At 41.2% G+C, this 17,381-nt stretch overlaps 1 protein-coding gene across 3 annotated transcripts in view; it reads right to left on the reverse strand.

The window, feature by feature from the left end:
• The window catches only part of LOC121867996 (basic proline-rich protein-like), a 70,101-nt gene that overhangs the window by 15,216 nt on the left and 37,504 nt on the right, over nucleotides 1-17,381 (reverse strand). For all 3 annotated transcript variants that reach the window (XM_042368190.1, XM_042368188.1, XM_042368189.1), the window contains one exon: nucleotides 4,661-4,742. The gene's annotated coding sequence lies outside the window, so the exon portion shown is untranslated. The remainder of the gene's footprint in view (nucleotides 1-4,660; nucleotides 4,743-17,381) is intronic.

Below are 17,381 nucleotides of genomic sequence, written 5' to 3' on the forward strand. Positions count from 1 at the left end.
GCGGGACTAGCCAAGATGTCTTAAAATTCAATATCTCAACACACACACACACACACACACACACACACACACACACACACACACACACACACACACACACACACACACACACACACACACACACGAATCATTTACATAATTTTAGGCCAACATTTTTCTTTTCTTTATGTCTCTAAATCTTTTCTCTTATTTGGGAGAACAACTTTTCACACACACACACACACACACACATATATATATATATATATATATATATATATATATATATATATATATATATATATATATATATATATATATATATATATATATATATATATATTGTGTGAACTGTTTATCATGTACGCCATAATTCATTTACATGTCCTTGAATATCTTATGTTAGTTTACCTTCAATGAGGAACATACAAATAAGCACACACACACACACACACACACACACACACACACACACACACACACTACAGTATATATCAGAAAGAGAAGAATGGCAAAAAGGAAAACTGTGATGAATAAGAATATACAAATCATGTATGAGGGAGAGAGAGAGAAAGAAGAGACCGTGGGTTGATCTGTCTATACCAAGGACAGGTTACGGGAGAGTTTCTTACTGAGAGACAACTACAGCCAAGAAAGAGGCGTTATGAGACCAGGGAAAAAACAGATGATATATAGCCTCTTAGGTTTTACAATGAGGAACCTAAGTGGAAAGTACCTTAACCCTTTGAGTCCAGGTGGGTTAAATCATCGTCCTCAAAGGGTTATGATGAGGAAGATTTTTTGTTTCTGGGAAAAAAATTATTTGTGACTTTTATGGATAAAGTAAAAAAAAAGAGATCACCTTAAGATTAACCACCCCAACAATAACCTCACTTAATCTAACCAAACCATCCCAACTCACATCACCTTAAGATTAACCACCCTAACCTAACCTGACCTAACCTAACCATCCCAGCTTATGTCACGTTAAGATTAACCATCACAACACTAACCTAACCAAACCATCCCAACTTATTTTACCTTAAGTTAACCACCTAACACTAACTTAACCTAACCGTCCCATTTTATCATTTCACATTTGGGCGATTCAGAAGTTACGGAAGCATACAATGGCTTTATTGGCTATCATTGGTCAAATCCCCTTACCCTTGTTGCATACATGTCTTGTACTGTCTAGGTAAATTATCTGTATAAACCTCTATGGTCTATGTTGTAGTACACCTTATACTTGCACTGTCAATACACATGATGAACTGTATATTTACTTAGTCTATATATATATATTTCTGGGACGGGAGGCACAATATAACCATTCCAGCTTTCTCTTAGGCTTGGGGGCAGTATAAAGATTCCCGTTTTCTATGAGGTGCGGGAAGGGAGGAGTATAAAGATTCCCATTTTCTCTAAGGCGTGAGGCAGTATAAAGATTCCCGTTTTCTATGAGGTGCGGGAAGGGAGGAGTATAAAGATTCCCGTTTTCTCTAAGGCGTGGGGGGCCGTTTTCTCCAAGCAGCACCTGGGGCCACACTATCAATACTCCGCCAAGCATCACATTCCTCAGGTGTATCCCAATTAAGATGCTGATCCATCCCCTCCTGTTACTAGCGACGGGCGGCGAACCCCAATTAGGGCGAGGATGGCATACCTGTGATGCCTCGTCTGCCATTAAGGGAGGTAACCACAAGAGGGAGGGAGGGAGGGAGGAGGGAGGGAGGGGAGAGAGGGAAGGAGGTGGGAGGAGGGGAAAAGAGGCGGGTAGGTGGGTAGGTAAAAGGAAGGAGATAGGAAGAAAAAGACTGAGGGGAGAAGGAAAAGGGGAAGGAGGGAGGGAAAATGGGAAGTAAAGAGGGAGAGGGAGGAATGGATAGAGGCAAGGAAAGAGGGAAGGTGAGACAGAGAGAAGGAGGATGAAAAAGTCGATAGGCAAAAGGAGGGAGGGGAGGGGGGGTGAAGGAGAGAGAGCAGTGGGAGGGAAGGTACTGAAGGGAGGGTAGTAGGGAGGAAGGGTGGGAAGTTGAAAGGAGGGAGGGAGGGAAGGAAGGAAGATGGGAGGGACTGTGCCTGGCTAAGTCGTCTGGGTTACATGACTAAAGATCAATCGTCTGTGACTCATTGTTTACTTATCAGTGTAATATTAACTGGAATTAAATAGACCTCGACTTAATTAAAAAACACAATGATTAATAAAATTCTCTTAGTGGAAGTTTTATCGTGGTTTTGCTTATTTGTTTAATTATAACACATTTTTCACCTGATTATTTATTCCTTACTGGGGGAGGGGGTGACGTTCTTGCTCTGGGGTCTCTCTGTCTGTCTGTCTCTGTCTGTCTGTTTGTGTCTGTCTGTTTGTGGGTCTGTCTGTCTCTGTCTGTCTGTTTGCGAGTCCGTCTGTATGTCTGTCTATTTGTGGGTCTGTCTGTCTCTGTCTGTCTGTTGTGGGTCTGTCTGTTTGCGAGTCCGTCTGTATGTCTGCTCCATTTGTGGGTCTGTCTGTCTCTGTCTGTCTGTTTGCGAGTCCGTCTGTATGTCTGTCTATTTGTGGGTCTGTCTGTTTGTGTCTGTCTGTTTGTGGGTCTGTCTGTCTCTGTCTGGATGTCTGTCTGCGGTGAGGATTTACACCTGGGAGGGGGGGGAGGGAGGGGTGTACCGTGTGATGAGGAAAGGTCGGAGGTGTGAGGAGAGGAGCGTGTAATTGGTAAGTGAACTGCATCAGCTACAAATTAGGAGGCGGTGTAATTAATAACGTCCAAAGAAGATGGTCTGGCGGCGGTCTCATGTATGTATGTATGTGTAGGTGTAAGTTATATATTTTAGTCACATAAAAGAAGTTTCATATTGTCATAATAAGAACAAAATCATTATAATATTCTCAACTCAATACGTTTTAAACAGACATGGGACTACCCGAACATTAAGACACCCCAGCTTCTTTCACCTGATAAGTCAAACGCCCAAACAATAAACTAACTTAACCTAACACAATCTACTCTAATCTAAATTAACCTGACCCATATAGATAGCGTTAGGGTGTCTCAGCATCAGGTGAAAAAGCAGGGAGGGGCTAATCTTCAGGTGAAACGAGCAATGTATCCCCCAAAAAATAGGACACAGACAATATGTGGTGACCTTGTGCCGGCAATCTCAATATTGACCACCTCTTGCCTTGACCACTGTAATGACCTCACATGACATGGGTCCCCTGCCCTGCCCTGCCCTCCGTGACCCGATGTGCCTTCACTGTCCCTGTGTCACGTTGATCTCATCCCAGGACCCGGTGAGCTCGGTGACATTAGTCTCTCTGGTGTCAGATTAAGCAGGACGACTACAGTTATAGCCCTTGTGTTAATGTTGGGGTGAAATGACTTGAAACTATACTGTTTTGGACCCTGTGTGTGTGTGTGTGTGTGTGTGTGTGTGTGTGTGTGTGTGTGTGTGTGTGTGTGTGTGTGTGTGTGTGTGTGTGTGTGTGCGTGTGTGTGTGTGTGTGTGTGTGCGTGTGTGTATGTGTGTGAACACCAGTAGGCATGCACGTATCTTAAAATCTAAATAAATATATATATAATGAACAAATTGCAATGGAACCTTTAGTTCGGAACACAACACACAATCAAGGTTACATATGGGACGAGGTCAAGGACTCAGCAGCCAAGGTCAGGGTCACAGCAGGTCAGCACAGTGTCACCAGGAGTTAGCTCGATCAATTCTGATCAGATGAGGAGAGAGAGATAAAAAGGGGTGAAGAGAGGACAGGAAGGCAGGTAAGGAGAAGAGACAAGAACAGGATAAAAAATAGAATCCAAAATGGGTGATGGCTAATGGCTGATGTGGGAGGGAGGGATAATGAGGCAAGAATGATGATGGAGGGATAATGAGGAAGGAAAAATGATGAGGAGAGTTGATGGATGGTGGGTTGGGTCTGGGGTTGTTTGGCGTTGACGTTGGGTGAATCTTACCTCTTCACTACCCCCCCCACCAGGTGTTCCAGGACTTGCCCGAACTATGTGTGAACAGATTCCTTCAGATTCCTCTAAGATAACGAACTGCATGCTGGACAAATGGACTGATAAATTTAATCCATTATCTGTTTGTTATTTTTTATTTTTTTTTACGAAGGTGGGGAGAGGAGACAGGTGGTAAAGGAGAGAAGAGAGGAAGATGAAGGAGGGGAGGGTGTGTGAGAGGGGTGAGGAAATTAGAAGATAATAAGAGAGAGAGAGAGAGAGAGAGAGAGAGAGAGAGAGAGAGAGAGATAAAAGGGATTGGAAGAGGGGGGTTAAAAGGCCCCCATATCCAGCAAGAGCTCTCAGCTCAACTTATAATAATACTGATTAAGCCCGACATTTATGGGCCCGGCTCGATGGTGACACCCCCCACATATAAGACAGAGATTAACATGTCTAATTCACCGTATATGTCGATGAATTATTTCTTTCTATCTATATTAGAATTAATGCAGGGGAAAATAATTAAATACCGAGTACTTACAGTTATAGGGAAATAATTAAATACCGGGTACTTACAGTTACAGGGAAATAATTAAATACCGGGTACTTACAGTTATAGGAAAATAATTAAATACCGGGTACTTACAGTTATAGGAAAATAATTAAATACCGGCTACTTACAGTTATAGGGAAATAATTAAATACCGGGTACTTACAGTTATTTCATGAAAAATTTGGCGCGAAGAGAATCCGGTGATGCGTTTTGGCGGGAACAGCACCAGCAGCTAAGACGGTCTTCTGTAGGTGAAAATGGACCATGTTACTAAACAAAAACACACTTGTATTTAATAAGAAACACAGATATGATACTGATAACCTCGTTAAATACTAGTATATAAACTGTGCAATTCTGTATTTATATAATTTCTTAGTTTTTATTATGGCAGATCGTGATGGAGGGACATGTTGACTCACATATAGTTAATGATGAGGGGTCGATATATAGTCAGCAACACGTGGGAGGGACCAGGAGGTTGAGTAACGCCAGATTAAATGTTTTACTCTTTGTTAGCGTGTTAGTGAAGTCGCTGCTGCCACATCTTCATTACCGTAAACACCAACGTAATCACTGTTTATGTCCATACCATCACGTTATAAATTATTGATAAAGATATAAAGCATCACGGGAGAGCGGGTAAATTATGATGTTCAGAGCCGCCACCGACTGACACCCTCACACGACACCGACTGACACCCTCACACGACACCCACCACAATTATACTTTTATCCCCGTTTTTTCTACGTAACCGCCCGCGACTTAACGTCTCACGACCCCTAATTTCGACTATTTGAATCCGCGAGGCTAAACACAATGGCTGTCCAGCAAATTAAGTTGATAAGGACTAGTTTTGGTAAAGTTGTGCGGCGGCTGTGTTGTGTTCCAGCGTCTGGGCTCTGAGAGGGAGGGCTGGCTGCTCGCTGATGGTGTTGTCTGTTGACGGTGAGATGATAGTGTCGCTGTTTTATCTTTAAATGTATCGTAAGGCAGTTTTATGACCCTGGGCCGTCTAGTCCAATACACCCAACACTTAATATTTATTTAATTATTTATTCATTTATTAATTTTATTCATATATTTACAGTATACCCAATACCTTTTATTTATTTATTAATATTATTGTTGTTGCTATTAATAAGTACCATATCCAGTCTTAATGGTTAGGTTAGGTTAGGTCAAGTTAGGTCAGGTTAGGTTAGGTCAGGTTAGGCTGGGTTAAGCTGGGGTCTTTTACGACTGGGGTTCATTTAAGTCGTATCCAAAACCTCACTGTGGAAGGTACTTAACGTTGTCGTGCCTGTAATGTTAAGCGTTGGTCGTTATCCTTCTTAAGTCTTTCCACAGGTCAAAGGTTAAGTGTATTCACAAGGTGTCTGACCTCCATTGTCTCTGTGTTAGGTTCAATCTGCTTGACCTTCAGTGCCTCTCTGTTAAGGTCATTCTGTGTCTGACCTTAACTGCCTCTGTGTTAAGGTCATTCTCCGTCTGACCTTAACTGCCTCTGTGTTAAGGTCATTCTCCGTCTGACCTTAACTGCCTCTGTGTCTGACCTTCAACCTCTCTGTTAAGGTCAATCTAGATAAGTGAGAAAGTGATAACTTCTTACAAAGTGAAGAGAAAAAATTAAAATATATTTATCTTCATCATCATCATCTTCATCACCATCATCATCACCATCATCATCATATTCATCATCACCATCATCATCATCATCATCATCTTCATCATTATCAACATCATTATCATCTTCCCATCGTTCAGTGGACAATGTCATCAATCAAACACCACCATTAAATTCAACAGTAAAATATGAACAGTTCCCAAGTTCATCGCCAGATAAGTGAACCTCAGTTATGTTCAACGCCAGAGAAGTGAACCTCAGTTAAGTTCAACACCAGAGAAAAAGACCGTCAAATCAAGTTCCATATTACCTCGTGAACAAAGAAAAAGTTCAAGGTCGGTAAGTTAACCCAGCTACCACATGAAGGTTATGACAACAGAGGGAATTCCCAGTCACCAAGTTCAAGGTGAACATCTGGGTATAGCCTGTTCAGTATACCGCCAGGGGAGTAACAACCTTCGTCAGGGCCGCCAGATAAATGTTCATCCTGCTAAATGAGATGATGATAATGATGAGTGTGTAGTGAAAGTTCAAGGCCAGAGTGAACACGTTACCTTCAGGCTTTAAGGAGTGAGGGAATTATCATATACTCAAGATCACGGTTTGAGCTCTTTGAATACGATATTTTAACCCTTTGAATACGATGGCCTAACCCTTTGAATACAATATTTAAACCCTTTGAATACGATGGCCTAACCCTTTGAATACAATATTTAAACCCTTTGAATACGATGGCCTAACCCTTTGAATACAGTGTCTTAACCCTTTCAATACGATGGCCTAACCCTTTGAATACATGACCCTTAAATAAGATGAGATTGTACTCAAGGGATGAAGACTTCGTACTCAAAGGGTTTATTTATCTGTTTAGTTATAGTAGTTAAAGGGGAAAAGTATAGTACTGAAAGGGTTAAGTCATCGTACTGAGTGGGTAAAGTATAAGGAAAATTATATAGGGTGATTTTACAGACGGGATGAAAAAAAAAAGTTCATGATCAGAATGTGAACTCATATAAAGTTCACTACCAGAGAGAGAGAGAGAGAGAGAGAGAGAGAGAGAGAGAGAGAGAGAGAGAGAGAGAGAGAGAGAGAGAGAGAGAGAGAGAGAGAGAGAGAAACCAACTTCAATACACATAAAGTTCACGAGTGGAATGAACAACCTGAAATATCAAGATCAGGAAGAGAACACACGTTAAGTTTATTACCAGATACAGCTACACATAGAGTTCAAAACCAGAAAGTGAACATAGGAAAAGTTCAACTAGACGCAGAGTTCAAAACAAGACTGCAAACAACCTAAAACATCCACATAAAGGAACATTACACAGTCACCATATACAGTGAGCCCCATACATCAGCAATAGCCCTCCACAAACACACACACACACACACCAGGTCAAAGATCACTCGCTAAAACCAGTCCATTTTATTGGCCCAGATAATCAGGTGTTCACATCCAGTAGTGTCTTGGTGTCGGTCGTAAATTAGGTCACAAGAAGATAAGTCTCAATCCTGGATCTAGATTCTCATAGATACTTACGATAAAATATTCCCTCCTATCCCCCCCTAATTACGGCATAGTCTCTGAGGAATTTTGACGCCATTTTGAATATAATTTCTCCCGGTTCTGCACAATTTATAGCAATCTTGATGCAATTTTCGACGATAGTTCCACAAGATTTTCCTTAATCTATGCTTCCTCTGTGATGTTCTTCCCTCCCACACATCCTGAACCAGTTAGAGACGAGATTTAACTAGACATTTTCTTTTTTCGCAACCAGTAAATGCGAATGTTAAGGTGATACTTTTTTCGATGTCTCCTTAACTAGATTTGTTTTCTTAGCTCCAGTCAGGATACAAATAATAATAACAATGATAATAATAATAATAACGTGAGAATTTGGGGGAATAATGTACAGAATCTTTACCCGTGTTCTTATATCCAGGCAGGGATAAAATCAACACAGGAATCTTTGAATATCTATACCATAAATAGATGCGTTGTCTTCTTCTCACTGGATATAGTAGAGTCTGCCGTGACCAGTCTTATACTTCTGAGTGAGAAAAATAAATTGAACACAGGAATGTCTTAGAGTGTGAGTGCAAGACTAGAACTATCCAGTGAGGAGAGCGGGGGCGACAGTAAACACGGGCTAGCCTCGCGCTATCCCTCAGTATCTCCAATAACATCTCGACAAGAGTGTCCGGCTGGCACCTCACCTCAGCCAGACCTTCACCTTCCAGTAACATTAAGCAATTCTCGCTTCTATCGATTCCTATGTAATAAATAATTAAATAAACAGATGGTAAAATAAGTAAACACCTAAAAACACAGAAATCCAAACCAAAGTACTCAGTCAAACGAACAAACACGATAATAATAAAAAAGAAGAATGAGACAGTGCGCGTCAGTTCATGTAAACAAAACAAAATATAGACAACCTCCGCCAAGACGAACGGGATGAGTAATGAACACCTCCTACCAAATTATGCAACCAAAGAAATAATAACAATAAAAAAAAACCCAAGACAACCGAGCTACGTAACGATGAATAGGTAACGTGGAGTATAAACCACTGTTCACGGGTTAATATGACCATTACTGAGATAACTACGAATTTAACGAGTAATATTCTCCTAGACATCCCCAGGGGCTTGTTATTATTCATATCTAGCCGGATTTTCAATGTTTCTTTACGTAATACTGGATAATAGAGGAAGTAGTCGGTTACGTCACAATGTCGGGGAAACTATCGCCGTGGAGCTAGAACCAAATACCTCTCTTGTTTAGTTATAGATATTGAAACTTTTATCATTCTATATGATATCGTAACGTGTGGCGGATGCTTAAGGTTAGATATTCGGAATATTAATGACTCGGTGGTTATACTTAATCCAACTAACCTAATCTAACCCAGAATTTCGCGAACATGAGAATCACTGAGTACAAGATATATATACACTCGGTGTTGTCTTATAATTAATTAACCATTGCGGTATAGGAACTATTACTCACACCTGACGCAGGAGGTTCACCATTACAAAACAAGCTAGTCTTTTGTTTACATTGTTGCCGCCAGCTGTTAGTTCATCATGCATCTTGTTTGTTTACATAGATGGCGCAGATTTTTTTTTATCACGCATCTCACTAAATATTTCTATGCTTGTTTACAAAGTTGAGACCAGCTGTTCATCATGCATCTCGCTCGCCCTTTGTTTTGTTGTTTATACAGTATATCAGGTACCGCCAAATGTTGCTGTGTGGTGTTAATTGCATGTCGTGTGTAAGTGATATTTACTTAAGACCTATAAAGTTATCTTACATGCAGAAATTAAGAGTTAATAGCAGGTAATACAATACCTTGCTCCTCGGGTTTATTTGTTTAACAGACGTCAAGTAATTATTATCTCAGACACTGAAGATGTACAGTCGAGTATGAAGAAAATTGTCGGTGAACACACACACACACATACACACACACAACACACACACACATACATACACACACACACACACACACACACCTCATTACTCCCTTTCACCATATTAACCTGCCATAAGACTTTATCAACCTGCCAGTTAAAGGCGTTCTCTTGACACCCAACATGTAACTGGTGATTAATTAACTGGCCAGGTGTGTGTGTGTGTGTGTGTGTGTGTGTGACAACGTAATTGGGTCCTCGTTAAACCGGGGGAGCTATTAAAGTGTCTGAGGGTACGTGTGAAAATAAAGATATAAATGAAATTGAAAATATATACAATATAGGTAAACATTGCTGTATATAGGGGAGAATTTGTGACAGCAATGATGATGATAATAGTAATAATAATAATAATAATAATAATAATAATAATAATAATAATAATAATAATCCTGGGACAGTAATTAGGTAACCACGACAGGTAAGATTAGCCTATCTACCTGAGTACCAATATATTGTGCCCGGGCAGTGATCTCTCTCTCTCTCTCTCTCTCTCTCTCTCTCTCTCTCTCTCTCTTATAATGTCTTTCTTACAGATGCCCTTTGTTTGTTCTATCATTTCCTCTCCTCCTATCCTCCCTCCTTCTCTCCCTTACCCTTTCCACTCCCCTCTCCCTCCCATCCTTCTCTCTCTCCCCTCTTTCCTCCTCACTCCCCCTCCATCCTCTTCATCTCCCTCTCCCTCCCCACTTCCCTTCACCCTCTCTCCTCCCCACTCCCTTCACCCCTCTCCTCCCCACTCCCCTTCATTCCCCTCTCTTCTCCATCTCTACTCCCATCTCGTCCCTTTCCACTCCCCGGATGAAATTCAATGTGGACGAATGTAAAGTACTTAGTCTAGGAGATGTAAACAGAGACACCAGATATCAGATGAACAACGATGTTATAGAGAAATCCGACTGTGAGGAAGATTTAGAAGTAATGATAAGTAGGAAGCTTAAACCAAGTAAACAATGTGTATTTGCTCGAAACAAGGCTAACAAAGTACTTGGGTTCATACAAAGGAGTGTTGGTTACAAGACTAGAGAGGGCATCCTAAAACTATATCTTGCGCTTGTGAGACCTCACTTGGATTAAGCAGTTCAGTTCTGGTCACCGTACTACAGAATAGATATAGAATCCTTGGAAAGAATTCAGAGGAGAATGACAAGACAGAGACAGGTTAAGGCATCTTAATTTGCACTCCCTTGAGGGGCGATATGATCGAGGTGTATAAATGGACGTCAGGGTTAAACAAGGTGATACAACAAAGGTACTCAAACTATCCAACCAGGAGCGAACTCGTAGCAAGGGTTTTAAATTAGCCAAATTTAGATTTAGGCGCGAAATAGGTAAACATTGGTTTTGAATTAGAGTAGTGGATGAGTGGAACAAGTTACGAAACTTCATCCTTAACTCAAATACGCTGGATAGCTTCAAACATAGGTTGGTTGGGTGTAAACGGGACTGCCCAGTATGGGCCAATAGGCCCGCTGCAGTTTCCTCCATTCTTATGTTCCCCTCCCCACCGTCCCCTTTCCATTTCCCTACCACCCTTTCCCCTTCTCTCCTCAATCTCGTCCTCTTCCCGCTCCCTCTTCCCCCCTTCCTCCCCACCTCTCCCCTTTCCCTCGCCTCTCCCTGTCCACTAACTACATCATTACTGCCACTCCGTAATAATTTATATCAAGGACTTACTTAACTAACGTCTCCCCAGAGGCCACGATTAACGATAAGGCTTGTTTAATGTTCACTGACACGAGGGTTAACGAGGCCATGGTGTGGTATCATTATCCTGGCTTATGTTTTGAGAGAGAGAGAGAGAGAGAGAGAGAGAGAGAGAGAGAGAGAGAGAGAGAGAGAGAGAGAGAGAGAGAGAGAGAGGCATAATTGGCATTTATAGTCAAAAGCCTTATTATTAAGTATATATTCAAACTACCTGGACTCTACTGAAGTACAACAATAACCCTCCGAGTGCAAAGACATTCCACAGAGTACAATAGTTTAGCGGTAGAGTAAGTTAATATAATTTAATTTTTGAGTACGATAAATTGATGCTTGAGTACGACAACTTGTCCATTGAGTACGATAACTTAACCTTGAGCACGATAACTTAACCCTTGAGCACGATAACTTAACCCTTGAGTACGACAACATCACCCTTGAGTACGACAACGTCACCCTTGAGTACGATAACATCACCCTTGAGCACGACAACATCACCCTTGAGTACGATAACATCACCCTTGAGCACGACAACATCACCCTTGAGTACGACAACACCACCCTTGAGTACGATAACATCACCCTTGAGTACGACAACACTATCTTCCCACGACGATCACTTGACTCCCGCACCACGATAACTATTAACTACCCCTTACCGGTGCAACAATATCGCGTCCTTGAATACGATAACACGACCTTAGAGGCGGTTCTCACATTACTTGACTGATACAAAATGGTCATTGAGGTTGGCTGAGACTACGCCCTTGCTGTCCTGGCGTCTCCAAAAAATTACTTATGAATAATTTGGGCGGCCATCTTGGATCTCGGTACCAGGGAGAGCCGCCCTAAAAACCGGTCCTGGGAGTCGCCCTGGGAGAGGTGAGGGAGAAAGGGAGAGGTGAGAGAGACAGGGAGAGGTGAGAGAGACAGGGAGAGGTGAGGGAGAAAGGGAGAGGTGAGAAGAGACAGGGAGGAGAGGTGGAGAGAGACAGAGGTGAGAGAGAGACAGGAGAGGTGAGAGACAGGAGAGGTGAGGTGGGAGGAGAGGTGGGAGAGGTGAGAGAGACAGGAGAGGTGAGAGAGACAGGGAGAGGTGAGGGAGAGAAGGGAGAGGTGAGAGACAGGGGAGAGGTGAGGAGAAGACAGAAAGGTGAGGGGGCGATAAGGTGAGAGAGAGAGAGAGAGAGAGAGAGAGAGAGAGAGAGAGAGAGAGAGAGAGAGAGAGAGAGAGAGAGAGAGAGAGAGAGAGAGAGAGAGAGAGAGAGACCCCCATTAAACACCATTAAAACTATACCCGGGGCCTAAGGGACCTTCACCATTTAGAACTAATAGGGAAGGCGTCAAGAAATAGGAAAACATCACCCGTAATAGTAACATTAATAGGAAAATTAGTAACACGTTTTTTGAGCGCCAACCATCCAATTAGGCCAATTTTACGACCATAAATAGGTAAGGGGTAAAATACATCCTCTTAATAGTGATGTTAATAGGAAAATTGGGAACACGTCATTAGGAAATGGGATCTATTTCACAATTACGGCATTGCTGAGTTACCGTCACGATTTTAGTGTTTTTCCTTCACTATTTTTTACTTATACTTCACACACACACACACACACACACACACTACTTTTACTTCACACACACACACACACACACACACACACACACACACACACACACACACACACACACACACACACACACACCCAGAATGGAAGACGTCAGGGGAGGTGGAGGGAGGAGGAGAAGGAAGAAAGATGATGAGAAGGGAAGGAAGGGGGAGACGGAGAAGGGGAAGGAAAGAGAAGAAAGAAGAGAGGAGGAGATGAGGGAAGGAGGATGGGTAGAAGGGCAGGGAGGGTAGGGATGTGGAAGAGAAAGGGGAGGAGGGGAGAGGGAAGAGAGAGGGAGGAGGGTAGGGAAGGGAAGAAAAGGGGAGTATTAAGGGGAGGAAAGAGGAGAGAGAGAGAGAGAGAGAGAGAGAGAGAGAGAGAGGGAGAGAGAGAGAGAGAGAGAGAGAGAGAGAGATGGTGAGAGAGAGAGAGAGAGAGGATGTAGGGTAGTTAGGCGAGCTACCCTAGAGTACAACACGACCTAAACCACACTACAATACCTTAAACTGCTTTATTTCCTACGCTGTAACTTGGGTGAAATAAAAGGAAGCTCGTGATTGGTCGAGTCACGGGGTAGGGGTGGAGGGGAGGAGGGGGAGGGGGAGATCTAGCTGGGCGTCACTTATCGATTTTAAGTCTTTCTTTTTTCACTTTAAGAGGGGTGGGTAGGTCTTTAAATTTTAGGATGGGGTCTTTAATTCTAAGAGGTGGGTATTTAATTGTAGGAGACTAGTGTTTAGATTTTGAGGGAGTGACGTCGTTAAATTTTAAGGAACGGGTCTAAAAATTTTGAGTAGGTCTTTAAATTTTTGGGAGTGGATCTTTAAATTTTAAGGAACGGAACTTAAAATTTTGGGGGAATGGGTCTTTAAATCATAGTGTGGGTCTTTAAATCTTAGTGTGGGTCTTTAAATCATAGTGTGGGTCTTTAAATCTTAGTGTGGGTCTTTAAATCTTAGTGTGGGTCTTTAAATCTTAGTGGTGTGTCTTTAAGATATCTACGTTATCAGTATGTTTCATATGGTCAATATTACTTTCCCGGGAATCTGAAAGCATTTCAGATCAACACGTAATTGTAAATCTTACTTGCAATTGCAGAATATAAAATAAACAGAATAATGAAGCCCTCTTGATCAACCTAAGGCATCTCATTCCGTCAGCCACTCAAACCAAGTCAACTAAAACAGTGTTAGGATATAAACCCACAAAGGCAATCGTTCTTTCGTTGGGTTAAATTTTCCAATGGTTGTTAACTAAACTCTTGGTCGGTTCCCTTAACCTAACCTAACCTAACCTAACCTAACCTAGAGTCCAATCATACTTTAACTAATCTTATGGGGATAAATCAGGGCTTTAAAGTTGGAAGCTACGATATTGGTGTGTGTGTGTGTGTATGTGTGTGTGTGTGTGTGTGTGTGTGTGTGTGTGTGTGGATTCTTAAAACATGTATAATACAATTTCTGGAAACTCCCAAACACAATTGAATATTTGTACAAGTTCAGAGGTTCAAAGCTGACACGAAACCGATTTTTAGGTGCAAAGGGCACACACACACACACACACACACACACACACACACCTCACAATAATTCTCAAGTAACGTATAATAATAAAAATATCAGAAGGTATATCTTGAAACAATATATTAATAAATCAATGTATTAAACCAACATAAACACGCACATGTAAAGCAATAAGTTTGGTATAAACCAATAAACCTGATTTTAACTATTTTCATCCATCACTGGATGTCAGTTACACCATCCTAGCCTCTCTCTTAACGTTTGTAAATAAAGATGTTAGTACTTGCAGGCTAATTAATGTCTATTCAACGACCTCTTTAGTGTCAACAAGGTAATTTAGATACAAAGTATATAATAATACCCAATAAATACAGATTGGAACATAATTATGCCATAATAACAATAATAATAATAATAATAATAATAACGTCAGAAGAGATGCCCTGAAACGACATAAATATATAAATAAATAAAAACCTAAAGAAAGCCATTAATATTTGGTAATAATGTTTACCCCGCAGAAATAATAACGATAATAATAATAATAATAATAATAATAATAATAATAATAATAATAATAATAATAATAACCTGTTCTGAGCATCAATATTTGGAAGACAGTTTTGAAGAGACGTAAATAAAGGTTGTAAAGAAAATACAAGCACCACCATAAATAGTTCTGGGAGAATGTTGTTACGACAATAAATATATAAGATATTAACAGGAATATAACTATTAGCCAAGACAGTAAGGTCATGATAGACGGAGCCACTAGCCTCGGCCCCCTGGTGGTGATGATGAAGGGATACTCCACCTGGGTAGTGAGGTGGGAGGTGGGGGGTCTCCGCTGCCCTTCCTCCACCATAGTCCACCATCACAGCTAAATATAATTATACACGACTCGGAGTTACCTTATCATGGTGTACATCCCGGGGTGATAGTGTGTACACCTCAGTGACACAGTTGGAATGTGTTGTCTGCCAGTGACACGAGACAATGGTACAACTGAGTATATGTCCGGGAGGGCGGGAGGGAAGGTAAGAGCGACATGTTAGATGCTGATGAGAATAGAAGGGACAAGAGACACAGATATCGAGGACCGTGAAGCACATGGCCGCTTTATACCTTCCCTGATCATATTATTTTCCTCTTTACCGTCTCCCGCCTACAGTTACAGGTGTACCAATTTATGAAAACAACTAAATACATAATACTGAAGAATAATGAAACTCAAAAAATAAATGGATCGTGGGAGAAAGAGCAAATTAGTCATGTCTCGTGTAAGCGGCATTTAAAAAGGTGCCAGAGGACAGCCGTTCAAGATACACACAAAACTCACTATTAACCAACATAAATTCGTGTAGGTACAGGAGATGGTCTGTACCTCGCACCAGTTCTGCAGGTATTTCCCAACAGGCTCAGGTGAGATAAATGCGAACTTTGGCCCCGGCCGAGCGAGGGCAGTGACCACCTGATGACCTTGGCTGACGCAAAGTCCTGCGGGCGGGCGAGCACTAGTCTTCCCTCCTTCCAGAGGTGGCCACCACGTGAGTCTACACCAATCTTTCGCTCCCACAACTTTTTCAGTTTTATAGCGACAATAAATTTGATAAGCGTCACTTAACCAACACACATAGAACAAAATCCCCCTGATCTTATGATACTTGGTCGCCATATACGAACTATGAGGAGGGAGGAGTGTTGCACGAGGTACACACTTTACGGTGTGCCAGGGGTCGATGACTCGTTTTACCCGCTACATCTGACATTCCACCACTGACGTCACACCTGCCCCTTGAGGCATAAAAATTATATTAACCACGACTGAGACACATTCAGACCCCAAATAGACAATTATTATGATAATTTGTAGGCCAAACCCGTCCTCAAGTATCAATTATAAAAATACTTTGACTAGATAAACCCATAGGACAGCGGTGTTATCACAAGATGGCAACGAGGAAGAATATTGTTAAAGTTAACTCTAGGAAGGTTCTGAAGCTGTTAAAGTGGTCGGTTTATTACCTGAACTTATACCTGTTGGGATTAATCTTGTTTTAGGGGATTATTATACATTAAGATGTTTCTTAATTATTTTGGTTTTCAAAATTTAAACATAAAATTTCGTTTAAGTCAGAAATACACCAGAAGAAGATTGATAAAAAATTTCTTAATTTTCTTCTCATATAATTATTTACTTTTTGTTATTCCCTTCAAATGTTAAAATGTCTTTGCAGGGTTTAAATTATATTATATTTTTTTACCAAATTAAATCTAATTTGCCAAGCATTCTGAGAGAAATTTCCACTTTTTTTTTACAATTGCAGCGTAAAGTCTAAGAACCTAGCCAGTTGTTCCTAATAATTTCTCTTAAAAACCAAGTTATAAATATTGTAAAGTCTTCAAAATATTCTCAACATACTGCACTTAACAGTAAAATGTGGACTGATTTTAGTATTGTATTGTGTTGATGTTACACTGCATGACTGTGCCTCAGCAACTAAGGTCTACTAGTGCGTGTTCTAGGCTTATGTGAACACTGATCAACATTACAAATTTAGAGAAATAATCATTCTTCATTCGTTCGTCCGTTCGTTCGTTCATTTAGTTTACTGGCCGTCGACATCGGTGGTCATCTATTCCTCAATATTCTGAAACCTCCTTATGTAAAGAGACTGGGTACTTACTATAATGAAGTGATTATTTTGCAAGAAAAGCAGCCTCGTTAAGTGGAGGGTTAACAGGGTGGCCACACAAAAGAACGTCTGTGCTCTCTTTTTAACATCTCAGGGGATAACTATATTGCGTCCCCCCCCCCGGTACATCGAGTCATTACAACGTTTTAAAGGGGAATCTAATGGGTGAACAAGCTGCCTCAGGGGATGAAAGAACCAAGGAAGGACAGCCATGGGAAAGCTAATATTCAT

Source organism: Homarus americanus, unplaced genomic scaffold, assembly GCF_018991925.1.
Source record: "Homarus americanus isolate GMGI-L3 unplaced genomic scaffold, GMGI_Hamer_2.0 scaffold37032, whole genome shotgun sequence".
Classification (NCBI taxonomy): domain Eukaryota; kingdom Metazoa; phylum Arthropoda; class Malacostraca; order Decapoda; family Nephropidae; genus Homarus; species Homarus americanus.